Here is an 11457-nt window from a genome sequence, read left to right as displayed (position 1 = left end):
TATGTTAGTTTGGGTATCGGGTACGTATAGGTGCCCAGCTTGGGCACTGGTCGCGGCCCACGGGGTTGGGTCGTGACAAAAGTGGTATCAGAGCGGTTCGTCCTCGGAGTGTCTACAGACCGTGTCTAGTAGAGTCTTGTTTATCGGTGTGTTGTGCACCACATCTATAAACAGGAGGCTACAGGACATTTAGGGTGTTACTTTTCTTTGAATCTTAGATCGTGTGATAGAGCCAGCTGTAGGAAATGAACCCCTTTTTTTACTAACCCTTGATTGCAGCTGGAGAACGGTATCGACGTAAGACAGCGACTGATGATATTGGAAGCTACACAGTACACAGGTAAGTAATGGTATGAAAGATGTATGATGGGTAAGGTGTTTGAAATACGATTGAAACATGAAGCTGAAGATTGAAAAGAAAAAAAAATAAACAGGAAAGTGTAGTAGGTGCGGTTTGAGTTGGGCATGTGAGGTAAGTCTCGGCATCTTTATACTTTTATTTGAAATTGTTAGCCCCGTGTGGCTATGAGGCGATATGATATGATATGTATATACGTATATGTGTTGGCCCTGTGAGGCATGGTTGGTATTTCCTGTGTACAGGTTTTGGGATAGTAAGAAATACAGAGGAATCTCTGCCCAAATTTTTCTAGGAATATAAAGAGGAAAATGAGATATAAATTCTTAACATGTCTTGAGGGTCGATACCGATAGGGCCAACCCATTATGTTGGATTAAAGTTTAAGAGATACCCTCCATAGCATTCGTAAGAAGCATTATCTTTGTTTGGAAAATTTTATCTCGAGAAAGCATATACGAGCAGCAAATTCGAAATTTATTTAAATGGACCAGAAATATGTTCCAACCCCATTTTGCTTTAGCACAGCCCATGTGAAGGGCAAAAATATGTGGAAGGGCAAAAATGTCCAACGATTAAGTTTCCTCTAATTGGAAGGATACAAAGTGTATGACAGGCAGTCGGGAATTGAGTGGTTCGATCACGACTCAAAAATATATATATAAATATGGAGGTAATTATGTGAATTAAGTACTAAAAGATTCCGCGAAGTTCGTCGGACTCTAATTTTCTTTTGCTGGTGGTCGGAAGATGCCCTACAGTAACCTTCCATCAGTTTTCATCGACGGATTGGAGATGGAATTTGTGGAATAAAAACTTAAACTCGTGGGCTGTCTAGAATTTTATATATATATATATACATGAAGGTAAATATTGAGGATTTACAGGGGCGACATGGTAACTATATAGTCAGAAAAGTAAAAGAATTCTCGCTAGGTCGGGGTGGTACCCGCAACGAGAACGTTTTGAAAAGTTGTCAAGACCCCGACTTGTCTTAAATTACGTGACAAAGGATGTGCGGGGCAATTGGTGTAATTATACCGACCTTAACGTGCCTAAATGCATTAAAGTTGTAAGGTTAAGCGTGCTAGGGCCAAAGCAATTCTGGGATGGGTGACCCCCTGTGAAGTAAACTAAAATTTTCACAAGTATAGGAATCAGGGACGAATGGGAAATTTGAGGTAACTTAAAGGATATTAGGATATGCGGAGTTATTAGAAACCCTCAACAAGTCGGGTAGACTAAGACAAGATAAGCTGGTGAGGAAGAAGATAGCGCAATGCAGCTTGGGAATGAGAGAAGGTTTGAATAAGCAATTGGAAATTGTTTTGTAAGCAAAATGGTGTATGTGTGCATATGATACCCCATTCATGATTGTACCGACCGACAGGTGGACCTCAGCAGCCAGTGTCGCGAGGTATGAAAGATATTAACTGAACAGAATTTGAGAGACAAAGCGAAAGACATGGTACAGATATTACAAGTAAACTGACACTAGTTCCGTCGCCAGCTAAGGCCGGGACGTTCTAGCACAACGATGTTCGGAAATAGAAAGAAAACGAGTACGTAAAAGGAGGATAGTAATAGTAACGTTTGGGAAATTTTGAAGGAAAGAAAGAGACCTCTCCGACGTATTACAATACCCCATAAGACTAGTTGAACATTCGAGGACGAATGTTCTAAAGGGGGGGAGGATGTTACATCCCGTATTTTTGAACGTCGGATTAATTGTAAGTTGAGGTGGGGCCCACACGTCAAGATTTTTTTTTGGGACATGTGACAAATTATATGAATCACATATGTGAAGTTAAACACAATTCAAGAAGGACCAAATCAAAGTGGAAGTCCTCCAAACGAATATTTTTAAGAAAACGTTTTCGGGTAACTTGACTTTGGGGGGCAAAAACGGTATTATAAGTTTGTTATTTGGAAAATACCAAGAGATATAAGTTATAGATAATTGAGTTAGCTTTCCAACCATAGGTCGTGGGTTCCTAGGTGACGTCGGTACAAGGAGATATGAACGTTTTAAGGTCGAAAGGTCAGTGGACTAGGCCAACTCGGGGCCAACCGAATTAGGCCCATGGAAAAATAAAGGGAGAAGAAGAGGCCCAATAGGAGCCATTCGGCCATGGTCCATAAAAATGATCCAAGCCCATGGAATTAAGTCATGTGGTCAATGAATAAAAGACCACTTAATCATCCAAATTCCATAGAACTTTCAAGAGAAAGAATAGGAGGAAAAACAAGAAAAAAAACAAGAACAAAAAAAGAGGGCATTTCGGCTTGGCCATGGGAAAATTCACCCCTCAAAATCTTGTCCCAAAAATTATTTTCTTGTTATATTCCTACTAAATCAAGGTCCCTCTACAACTTGGTGCAATTGTTTGGGAGAATAGAGCACTTGTTCCATCAATCTCACACTTGGGTTAAGTGAAGAAGTTGAAGAGAAAAGGTAAGAATTTATCCCTCCTTACTATGTTTTGAAGGTTGGTTTATGTTGTAGTATATGGAAATGAGTAGAAATTATGGAAATAAGAAAGTTTACAAAGTGGGTTTGCATGTGTGCATGTGTATGTAAGGTTGTATAAATAAGATGAGTTGAATTTTATGTTGTATTCTAGTTGTAGTTGTGGTGGACCTTATATTGGAAATGGAAGAAAATGGTTCAAGTTGGCATGGAAAATTATTGGAAATAGTTATAGGAAATTATGTGATTTTAATGAAGTTTTTATGTAATTATGAAAGTGGAGTTCTAAATGTGAATTATTATGTTAGTTGGTGAATTTGGAAGGATAATAGTCCATATTGGCATGAAAGATTGGTTGTTAAGTTGTTATGGGAAGTTTTGTGATTTTATGGTAGATTTAAGTAATGACGAAAATGAAATTGTTAAGGTGTGGATTATGATTATGGTTGATGAAATTGGAAGATGGAAATATGTTGTGAATATGTAGGTTGAAGATTAGAAGTTTTGGATGGATTATGGTTTTGGTGGAAAGTTTGTATATTTTGTATATCTTGTGAATATTTTGTAGAAATGATATGAAATGCTTCCGAATTGTATTGTAATGATCTTGATTAGTAATGAATATGAAAATGTCGATATTGATTTGAAAATACGAAGTTGGAATGAAGGTTACGACATGATGTTGGAAAGATGAATAATTATGTTATATTGTGTTTTGTAGTGATTATTGTTGTTGTTGGTGTTGTTGTTGGGTTGTTGTTGATTGTTTTGGCCGAGTTGAATTCTCGGGGGCGCTATATGTATAGGGGAGATGCTGCCCAAATTTTTATAGACAAGAATTGGTTAAGGTTGAAATTTTAAGTCTTATGAATAGTAAATTGGTAAATGTGACCATTTGTAGGTTTTGGACGAAACGGGATTTGAGTTTTGGCAAGCGTAAAGGGCAAGAAAGGTATGTAAGGCTATCCCGATTCTTCTTTTGGCATGTCCTAGGTGTACCAGGATCGGATTTGAGCCTCGGAAAGTATTCTGCTCATCGGAATCTGCATTTGAAAATACCCCTTTTTCATTCAATGGAATTGAACCCTATAAGTATACTTTATTGAAAGAATTGTGCAAACTTCCGCAAATTGTCTAGAAAATTATGGAATGTCCCCAGAACCTCCGTAGGTGACTTTATAAGCTTAAAATACGTAATTTGAGCCCACCGCTTCGTTTGTCCCGAGGTGGGCCCACTATTTCCGATTTTACCCTTTTGTGTTTATGACTTGTCTTCGAGCATTTGTTTTTAAGAAATATTCTAACTACTCTTTTAACTACTAAATAAAAATTGTTTTAATATTTCATTAAGCCTTATGAATTGTTTTGAAACTCGGGAACGATCTCAGAAAGATTATGCTTCCGTAACCCATTTTGACATTCGAATTTCACTTACTATGACTCTGTTCGATTTCATTGATTTGATCTGTCATTCGATATGCTTCATTGAGTCTCTGGAAATATATATGGTATTTTTATTGCATTTAGTTTCTCACTACTCCATTCGTGGATGCCTCAATGTTTCCCACACTGAGCCCGGGCCAGGATATGTTGTCAAGCGTATTCCACTGCATTGTTCGCCGTGCCTCGATGTGAGGGGGCAGGTATACATGTACATGGGTTGTGGAGTATGATGTGCCATGTACACACTCTGATATGATATGATATGATCTGATATGGCCATCTGATACGATATGTTATGTTACGGGGTTATACCCCCACTCTGATTCCTCTGTGTTGTGGCACCAGCGTCGGGAGGGTGGCCACGTTCTGTCTGCCGAGTCCCTTGGCAGGGGCCGGATATGATATGGCATATGTTTCCGTACACACTCTGTATGTTTTGAAAATATGCATTTGATATTCTGGATTTTACACTCACTTTTCTGTACGTTCTGTACCGGTTATGATTTTGGTTTCTGTGATTCAGGCTTTACATATTCAGTACATATTTCGTACTGACCCCCTTTCTTCGGGGGCTGTGTTTTTATGCCGCGCAGGTACAGACGACTGGTTCGCTGATCCACACGTTTAGGATCCCGTTTCTGCTATTTTGGGGCGCTCTCTTCTTCAGAGCCCATCTTTTGGTATAGTCTGTCACTGATATCTGGATATGTACTTTGTTCAGGGTATGACGGGGCCCTGTCCCGTCTTATGATTATGATATGTTCTGTAGAGGTCTGTGGATACATCTGTGTGGGTTCTGTACATATGTTTGGGATACTTTGTTCTATGATGGCCTTATCGGCTTCTGTGTGCCAAGTCTGCTCTTCTGCTAAATCCTGTAGCATCCACTAATGTTATTATTATATTATTATTCTGATAATATGTTAGTTTGGGTATCGGGTACGTATAGGTGCCCAGCTTGGGCACTGGTCGCGGCCCACGGGGTTGGGTCGTGACATACAGGCAGACAACTTCCTCCGTCCGGCCGGAGTACTCAGTCTGGTGGCAGGAGGTTTGATAGTGCAGGACCGTCTGGGGCTGGTCAGAGCTCCAGGGCGGCAGGTTCACAGGTGTCTAGAGGCCCCAGCCAGGCCAGATGTCACGACCCAACCCCGTGGGCCGCGACTGGCACCCTACTTAGGCACCCCAAACAGACTCACAAACCAGATCCTCATATTTAGACTCATTCAGACTTAACATACGATATTCGAACTGAAAACTAATAGCAGACGTCACACAAGCATTGAACAAACACTTATCTTAAGCGGTCGCCCGTGCAGGACAGTCATATCAAAATCAGAAAGGTGGCGGAATATACATCGCCCAAATACACACACACACACGTACAAACTTATGGGCCGTCTTGGCCATAATAGCATACGGGCCGCTTAAGAACGTAAAACAGAACCACATACGAACACACCGGACCCACGACCCACAAATATGACTACAGGCCTCTAAAACAAAACAGAACATACGAACATATGACGCGACAGGGCCCCGCCGTACCCACACAGCCACAAATGTACAGAATCCACACACAGCAAAAGGTATGTACCAAAAGTTAAGCTCCGGATCAAGGGGAGCTCTCCAAAATAGCAGAATAGGTAGCCTAAACCGGAGGATCACCCAAACGAGCTTCTGTACCTGCGGGCATGAAATGCAACCCCCGAAGAACAGGGGGCCAGTACGGGAGAAGTACTGAGTATGTAAAGCAGAAAGTACAGAAATCCCAATCATAACTGGAGTCGGAAGGAACAAACACAAACATCAAAGTAGCGAATCAAACCTGTACGGAAGATAATGTACAAATGCAAATAAAATCATGTGTAGGGCTAGGAACGTGGTCACCCCCGACGCTGGTGCCACAACACAACATACTCCAGAAGTTTTCAAATCTCCGTACAGTCTCCAGACAAATCGTATCACACACACATCACATCATCAGAACATATCAAATGCCATATCACATCATAACTCCATAGACGGAAACCGTAACACATCATACTTCCGAATATGGTGTAGCGCGCACGATCACAAAGCCGGCCCGGGTACCGACGAACGAAATCATAACAAATGGCACGAACGGAGTAGTGCAGAGACCATATGCATATTAAAATAATTTACAGGACTCGACACATAATTACATATAGGCATATACCGACGCCAGCAGGCTCAGAGTAGGAGTCAGGTCGATCAAAATTAACGTATAGAAGTTACGAAGTTCCAAACTGCAAAACCTTTGAAAAATAATTCACAGGTCATTTTCCGAAAATCTAATATCATTCATAGTGCAAAACGTTCAATAATGGTATAGGAAATTTCAAACGGACCTTTGAGTCCTAGGCAAACGATCACTTTTCATATCGGACGGAAATGAGTCAAACAAACCAAAAAAGGGAAGCCTCGGGGCTTGCGGGCCCACCTTGAGTCAAATCGAGGCGGCGGACACAAATCACAGACTTTAGGCTCCATAAAGCCATCTACGAAAGTTTCGGAGAGATTCGGACACAATAGCAAAAGTTATGAAGGTTTGAACATTCTTGCAACCAATTATAAGGAATATGTTTCAATTGCGCTGAATGAATAGTGACCAAAACTAAACTCGGATTTCCAAGAGCAGAATTATCCCCGAGGGTCCGATCTTAACCTAGTATAACTAGGACATGCCAAAAGAAGGAAAGGTAGGCTTTACATACCTGGATTGCGCCTTACGCTCGTCAAATCTCAATTCCCGTTTCGTCCAAAAACTGCAAATGGTCACTTTTACCAGTTACTATTCATGAAAGTTAACATTTTGATCTTTGGGTTATACTTGGCTACCGAAATTTCGGCAGCACTTCCCCTATAACTTTGACACCCCGAGAATTTAACTCGGCTTGGAATATTCAACAACAACCCACCAACAATCACCAACAACACCAACAATCACAATAAAAACATAATATGATACTATTAGTCTACTTTCCAATATAATGCCATAATTCTTCCAACACTTCCAAATCAATGCAAACTTATTATTTTCATATTCATCATCCATCAAAATCATTACAACATACGTCGGAGGCATATCATACCATTTTCACAAGATATCCACAAGATATGTAAAACATACAAACTTTCCATTAAGCCACTACTTATCCAATTTTTCCTAACCTTCAACATACAAGTTCATTATACATTTCCATCTTCCAAATTCATCAACATTAATCATAATTTGCATCTTACTACTTTCATTTCCATATTTACATAAACCATAGCAAAGTTGCATAATTTCCTTCAACAACTTAATAGCCATTTTTCTATAACAACAAAATCCATTATCTTTTCATTCGCTTCACGATTAACACAATTAACATACTAACGGAGAAAAATTCACATTCCATCATCAACATTACACCCCACGGCCACATAACACTTTCCCCAACTTCCACTAATTCATTCCACTTTCATTAACATCAACCATAAGTCACATTTAAAGTGTTTTAGTATCATAGATATACAGTGATATACACAAATATGCCAAAGGTATATACTTTCCGATAATGTTCCGAAATCATTTTTCAACACCAACATAATTCGTTAAACGATCATTTACGTCATAAATGTCACAACGACACAATAAGCAAACTAAACAAGATCAAATTCACACTTCTTTCTCCTTCTTAGGCACACGGCCACAACACCTTATACACGCACACCCACGGTTTTCTAGACACATCAAAACTACGGGATTCTCGTCTATTCTCAATCCTTAACACATTCATACCAATTCCATAACATTTGAGGGGCAAAATTCTTACCTTTTCTTGAATTTCCGACTTGCCGCAAACGCGCACCTTTCGCCAAATTAATTATACCCCGTTGAAGAGGGTCTTGAGTACTTTACAAATATGGGAGAATCAAGATACTTGGATTCGAATCAAAGGCTTGGGAATTTTTTTTTTTTTTTGGAAAGGGGTTCGGCCGAAGGGCTCCTAGAGCTCAAAGTTGGAGTTGCACTTTTTTCTTGATAATTTCCAAGTATTACATTGATATATATCCATATAGAGGTCATGTGCATAGCACATGACTTTTAAAAGTGGGCTTGGCCCATGCCTAGTGGCCGGCCACCCCACCTCTTTGGGCCCAAATTTTTATTTCAATTTCCTTGGCCCAATTCATTAAAAGTCCCGTTTTGTAATTCCCGAAACTGATTTCCGAAATTCCAAATTTACCCTCGGCCTTCCCCGATGTCTTAACATTAATGATTTCATAACCAACATAGTCACATCAACTAGAATCTAAATATTCCCTCATAACACACAAGTCTTAATCATTTCTCGATTTCCAATTATACGAAAACACGGGACATAACATTCTCCCCCCCTTAAGAACATTCGTCCTCGAATGTTAAGTTGACCTCATGGGGCGTCATACTACTTCGGAAGGTTTCTCTTTATAGTTGTCCTTTGTTGATTTTTCCGACATGGCTTCTTCACCAACATTATGGGGTAATTAATTTTTTTCACATCACTGATTCAAATGCCTTCGCAATTTACCTTCTCATACCCCACCTACTTATCGGACCATAGACTGTATTCTCGTAACAGACGAATGCTTCTCAGACATTACAATTAACATCGCTTCTAGCTAAACTTCTGGGTTCCTTACCACATCGTCGTAATCTCACTTTACTTCACACCAGACACTTTATGCCAAACAGATTCGGAGCTAGGGCCGGACGCGTATAAGCATATCGGACGGATTCATAGTCAAAATCAGAGGTACGGAAGTATGTCAGACAAATCTGAGATCGGAGTCAGACGTACAGAGAGGTATCCGACAGATTTGAAATCAGAATCAGATGTACAGAATTGTATCATACAGAGTCGTGATCAAAGTCAGACAGACCGAAATGTATCAGACATACGGAGATGTATCAGACAGACGCGTGATAAAAATCAGACGCACAGAGGTGTGTCAGACAGAAACGTATTCAGAATCAGACGCACAAAAATTCATCAGACGGGAACATAATTGAGCTCAGAAATACAGAGGCGTAATAGGCAGAGCCTTACCGAAATCGGGAGTGCAGAAGTACAACAGATAGAATCCGAATTAGAATCAAATCGCTCCTATTAAGGCTCCAATGATTCATGAACATTTTCCCTTTATTTGAAAACTAGTTTGCCAAGTGATCATACAAATCGTCCTGCGTGTCGCTCATCGACTCCTTCAGAAATTCCGCTCATTCACACTTCTTATCTTTCATCATTCACAATATTAGTCGCCTGGACTCGGCTCTTGTTCCATATGGACACCAAACGAAAATCATACACACACACATACACACACTTACTAATACCTTACTGGCGAATGTCTCAGACTGTTGTTCGAATTCGCTCAATTTCCCGAGCGGTGTTGTACCTTTTCTTTTTGCCCATTTAGTCTGCCTCGTTCTGCGCGAGTCCTGTAAGGGCACCAATTGCTCCACACATTCTATTTTCCTTTTGGTTACCTCAAATTTCCATTTATATCTATCATACTTTCAGTTGTGAAAAACTTTACATTACTTCCCAGGGGGTCACCCATCCCAGAATTGCTCTAGCTTGAGCACGCTTAACCCCGAAACTTTCATGCATTTCGACGCGTTAGGGCTGATATAATTTCGGCGATCGCCCCGCACGACCTTTGTCACGAAATTTTAGAGCAAATCGGGGTCTTAGCAAATCTTCGGAAAATTTTTATAGCGGGTCCCACCCCCGGCTAAGTCGTACAATTACCGTGCTGCCTTTCTGAATCTTCAACATTCACTTTCATACACATATACATATGATTACGGATAACCCACGGATTTAAGTCTTCGTCCCACGAATTCCGCCTCCAAATAGTCGGTGGAATCTGATAAAATATCACCGTAAGGTGTTCTCCGGCCACCGACAGAAGAAAACTAAAGTCCGACAAGTATCGCGGGACCTTTTTGTACTTAGTCTACATATTTACTTCCATATCTCTGGAAAAATTTGGGCAGAGGTTCCTCTGTTTCTCTTACTATCCAAAACCTGTACACCAGAAATACCAATCATGCCTCACAGGGCCAACACATATACACATACATACATATCATATCATGTCGTATCGCAGCCACACGGGGCTGATAACTTCAAATAAGAATTATAACGTCGTCGACACTTACCACACGTGCCCATCTCAAACGGCATCGGAGGTACTTTCCTGTTTACTTTCATCCAGGATTTCCAGACTCACACTGACGGTGGGGATATCTCAGTCGCCCTTGCCTTCGATCACTAGGTCGCTAATCCTTTTAAATTTCCGTTATCGTCATTGAACAACGTTTTACAGATATCATACACATACCGAGAATTTTAGGAAACTTACGTACTCATAACTGATCAAACTCGGGTCTAACCTGGGGAGCTGCCGTGGGAACTGTGTCCCTCATCATCGTCGTCTGTCTGGCCCCCACTATTACCTGCATCTGAATCGGAGGAGTGTAGATAGCCTGGCAATTCCTGGTTCACCGACGGCCAGGACAAAGGGCTGGAGTAGGGCGTAACACTCTCCGGGGAAGCCTGTCTAACATACTGCTCCACTACTAGAGCTGCTGGCACATCCTCGGGAACCTCCTCCTCCGGCGTCCCAGAGGGATGCTCTGGTGGTTCAGCATCGGGGCTATCCTCCTCCCTGGGAGTAAGAAACTCTGGAGGTATCGTCGCTGGGTCCTCCGAAGGGTCGGTGTCATAACTGTCTTCCCTGGGAGCCTCTGCTCTGGGGATCAAAAACTCTGGAGGAATTGTCTCTGGATCCTCCGAAAGGTCTGTCTCAATCGAGTAGTTGGGGATCTGCCTACTCGGTCCTGGTGATGTCTTAGGGGCCTTATTAGCACCCCCATCCCCATCATCCGAAGCGCTCCTCTTCATTATTTATCAACCTACAATCACCTGCAGGAAGAGGGTCAGAAACATTTTCCCCAAATACCGACACTTCTGCTCTTTGGAGCCTCGCTGTAGATACATCAATTCGTAGGGGAGAATTATCCTAATCATACAGCTTTATCGCACGATCTAAGAATCCAAAGAAGAGTAACTCCCTAAATGCCCTGTAGCCTCCTGTTTATAGATGTGGTGCACAACACATCGATAAA

At 41.2% G+C, this 11457-nt stretch overlaps 1 long non-coding RNA gene across 1 annotated transcript; it reads left to right on the top strand.

Annotated features, from left to right (window-relative positions):
- Positions 1 to 3191: 3191 nt before the first annotated feature.
- Positions 3192 to 5190, top strand: LOC132625641 (uncharacterized). Its single transcript, XR_009576939.1, has 2 exons — positions 3192 to 3780; positions 4865 to 5190. It is a non-coding gene; the product is annotated as an uncharacterized LOC132625641 (long non-coding RNA).
- The last annotated feature ends 6267 nt before the right edge of the window (positions 5191 to 11457 follow it).

This window comes from Lycium barbarum, unplaced genomic scaffold, assembly GCF_019175385.1.
Source record: "Lycium barbarum isolate Lr01 unplaced genomic scaffold, ASM1917538v2 unchr_scaffold_13, whole genome shotgun sequence".
Classification (NCBI taxonomy): domain Eukaryota; kingdom Viridiplantae; phylum Streptophyta; class Magnoliopsida; order Solanales; family Solanaceae; genus Lycium; species Lycium barbarum.
Note: the sequence above shows the minus strand (reverse complement) of the source record. Positions and strands in the feature narration are given on the sequence as shown.